The sequence below is a fragment of the Elephantulus edwardii genome, unplaced genomic scaffold (assembly GCF_000299155.1).
Source record: "Elephantulus edwardii isolate Elephantulus edwardi_28Jun2011 unplaced genomic scaffold, EleEdw1.0 scaffold00003, whole genome shotgun sequence".
In the NCBI taxonomy this organism is placed as follows: Eukaryota; Metazoa; Chordata; class Mammalia; order Macroscelidea; family Macroscelididae; genus Elephantulus; species Elephantulus edwardii.
Window position 1 is genome coordinate 41,096,776 of NW_006399753.1, and position 4,334 is coordinate 41,101,109.

Below are 4,334 nucleotides of genomic sequence, written 5' to 3' on the forward strand. Positions count from 1 at the left end.
TATAATATAATAATACTATAATTGCACTTTTCTGAATGACTTGTATCACTCACCTTAATTATACACAAATCAATATCAACTCAATTCTAGATAATCTGAAAGACTTCATAAAATCTCAGGAAATAGAAAAGACAGAACTGGGAAGCTTTGTGGCATAGTGAGTTTATAGTTCAAATCCCTTTCCTTCAAATTATCTTTCATTTTCACCACATGACTAAATAGAAATATGCGAATACAGTGTATACAAATTACTTAAGATAGAATTTGTGAGGTTTTTCTATCCCACAAGTTTTAAATTGAGCAGGTTTAGCAACCCAAACTATGTGAGACATACTTTCACCTCCTACCTTCTAAGGGGAACCCTATCCTTCAATACATTTCTGTTGCCTTTACTTCAAGTAGACAATGTGCTATCACGGTAGAGCCTATGTAGAATTTAAGAGTTCCTGAGTGGTACAAATTTTTATGTGCTGGACTACTAACAGAAATGTTCCAGTTCAAGTGTACCTATTGAGAACTCAGAAGACAAACCTGACAATCTATGTTCGAGAGATCAAAGGCTTGAAAACCATAGGGTGGTTCAACACATGAGACCCACACAAGTCCAAACCAATTCATAAGCACAACTGAATTTAAATTTTAACTCCGAGTTCATCAAGTTAATATTTTCTGAAATAAAATGGAATTTGGGTTTAAAACAGAGATTACATTCAGTAGAATACTAATTTAAGAACCAAATTAAAGAATCATTCACTTATTAGAAATGCTAGGTAGATTTAAAATAAAAATTGTCAAACAACATGTCATTCTTTACTTATTTCTTTGAACCCATATACTATGTTACTATATCAAATTTGTCTGTCCATATCATTTGTCGATCATATTCTAAGTAAACATAGTATGTTAAGACATATCTTACTAAATGCTCATACAAGATGAAGGCATTCTAGCATGGAGAGTGTGGAATTATTCTATAATCTAAAAATTAAAATAATTTATTAAGAACATTGAAATTACTAAATGTACAATTTTTTATGAAATTTAAAAATAGCTAGATTGCTGGATTATGGGCGAGCTCATGGCTGACTCTGAGAAGTATGGGAATCCCAGAACACTTGATCGTACTAATGAGAAACCTATACTGCCAGGAGGCAGTCGTCAGAACAGAGCAAGGAAACACTGCATGGTTCAAAATTGGGAAGGGCGTATGCCAGGGATGTGTTCTATCTCCATACCTTTTCAATCTGTATGCAGAACAGATCATCCTGGAGGCTAGCCTCTGTGAGGAGAAATGTGGGGTCAAGATTGGTGGAAGATCTATCAACAATCTGCATTATGCAGATGACACAACCCTGCTTGCTGAAAATGAAGAGGACCTGAAGCACCTGCTGCAGAGGGTCAAGGACTGCAGCCTACAATATGGATTGAGGCTCAATGTCAAGAAGACAAAGATTCTCACCACTGGGCCAATTGGCAGCATGAGGATGGATGGTGAAGAGATTGAGATTGTACACAGCTTTAGTTTGCTTGACTCCACAGTCAACACTCTTGGCACCAGTAGCCAGGAAATGAAAAGGCACATTGCCATGGGAAAGTCTGCTGTTAGGGACCTCTCCAAAGTACTGAAGAGCAATGGTGTCTCTCTGGAGACTAAGGTGCATCTTATACAGGCCATGATCTTCGCAATCACTTGTTATGCATCAGAGAGTTGGACAATGACCAAGGAGGACAGAAGGAGAATTGATGCCTTTGAGCTGTGGTGCTGGAGAAGAGTATTGAGAGTACCATGGACTGCTAGGAAAACAAACAGATTCATCCTAAAAAGGGTTAAAACGGGTGACTCTTTGGAGGCAAAGATTCTGAGGCTCCGTCTAACATACTTTGGACATGTTGTGAGGAGAGACCGGTCCTTGGAGAAGGACATCATTCTGGGGAGGGTGGAGGGACAGTGCAGGAGGGGAAGGCCCTCTATGAGGTGGACTGATTTAGTGACTGGGGTTATCAGGATGGGAGTGTCAGAGACAGTGCAATTGGCACAAGACAGAGCAGAGTTTAGGGCTGTTGTGCATAGGGTTGCTATGAGTTGCAACCGACTTGACGGCACATAACAACAACAACAGATTGCTGGATAATTGTTGTTAACAGTTGTTGTTTCAATAGTCAGCATCTTCAAAATTAAAAGTGATTTTACTCATTGCTGTCAAGTTGGAACTGCAACAAATCACATAAAAGGAGATATTGCATCTCTTTCTCACATCAAAACGCTGGTAGATTCAAATCTATAAACAGGCACAACTCCCTTTGAACTACACCACCAGAGCTCTAAATGAAAGATACTTCTATTAATTTCATTTCAATGAAATAAAAATAGTTACCAGAGAGGTAATATTCCATCTCATTTCTATTTCAAGAGCCAAATTATTGTTCCAAAGTGTCGTCCCCTACCTGCTTTCTCAACTTTTCCTGACAAATAATTAACTTTTGGAAAATTATTAATTCTTACACCTAAAGTCCCATTTAATCAAGTTACCACACTCAACTCATAGTAAAAGATCATGGATCAGCAGAACCCCACCAGATGGAGAGATATTCCATGCTGTGAGCTAGTACCGACAGCTGCAACCTGATTACTCTGGACTGGCCTTTGCTTATGGATGCAGATGCTCAAAATTTCCAAACTGGATAGAAGATTCTTCAGCAAAAGGGACATACCCGTTCCCCCAGAACACTATTTTTATAGGGATGGGGAAAATCTCTGATTTAGGCAAGAGGAATGAAGTTGCATTAAACACTTTCACAAATGTAGCTATTATTAAGATGATTGTAAGGAAAAAATTAATTCTTTTTTTTAATCTGAAGGAAATTTTAATTAAAATAGAGTTATATATACCATAACAACTAATACCTTAATGATGCCAAGTTTTCTAATTAACATGGTATATTGTTGCCTTTATTTATATCTTCTTTCATTTCTTTCAGTGAAATTTTATATTTTTTTAGTGACCCTTTATATTCCTTTATGAGGACTTCCAAACTTTTCATTAAATTTATCTTTCATTATTGTATGGTTTTATGCTATTCTAAGTGATGCTGTAAGGGGTTTTTTCCTCATTTTCTGAGTATCCACTGTCAGTATTAGGCATACAATTGATTTTTAGTGCTTTGTTTTTTTTGGTAAATTTGCCTTGTATATCCTGACACATTGCTAACTTATTTTTAGCCCCAGTAGGTTTCTCTCTCTTTCTTTCTTTCTTTCTTTCTTTCTTTCTTTCTTTCTTTCTTTCTTTCTTTCTTTCTTTCTTTCTTTCTTTCTTTCTTTCTTTCTTTCTTTCTTTCTTTCTTTCTTTCTTTCTTTCTTTCTTTCTTTCTTTCTTTCTTTCTTTCTTTCTTTCTTTCTTTCTGTTTTTCTGTTGTTTCATTTTCTTGCACCCTTTCTTCAAACACAAAAAGGTTAATGGCTGGAAAATCTTGAGGGTGGTCTGTGGCATTAAGGGTTTACTGTTCAAAATGGCTTTCCTAGCCATTGAGTCTGACTTTGTCACAGGGATGGGCAGGGACAGGTGAATGGGCTGTGTTGGGCTGTTCACAAGGGGATTGAGCAGCCTTACCATTAAATTGAACAGATTCAACAACAGAAATTGAGACTCTCACTACCAGCAAAGAAGTAGCAGAAATGGCAGGGTGTGCATCATCTGGAGCCAAAGATTCTTGCACCACTTATATTGGAGCCTATAGTAGCAGCAACCTCAACAGCCACAGCAGAGAACCAGAGACCCTGCATGACCCAGAACTGACCTTAAGACTGCTACCCCATGGAATTAAAGCTAGGAGCCTTCATTCAAGTTTGTTGGAGGACTGGGAGACATCATAATTGGCGGGACTAAGAACATTGTAACACTGGATGGAAGTTGTGAGGCTAAAGGATGAAGGGTCTGGGAGCATATTTCAGAAGCTTTCCTTACTGAGCAATTATATCTTGTTGCAAACTTGAAGCATGACTTGAAGTTTGACTTCCCTAATAAACATCATAATCATGCAAAATATTTTTTTAAAAAATCATGAATCAAGTGTCTTCAAATGACCGTAACTAGAATGAAAGTATTTTGAGGGCAGGAAGGTTATGATAACTATGAAAATGCAGACAGTATTTTTCCTGAAACCAAAAAGGAAGGGACTCCTTTTGGCTGAACATAGAGATTCCATATGAACCAGCTACACCACTGTTAATCACTGCTAATAACAAACACCATGGAAAATAACTGAGACATAAAAGGAGATGTATATACCAATGTTCATAGGAACATTATTCACAATAACAAGAACATGGAAACAGC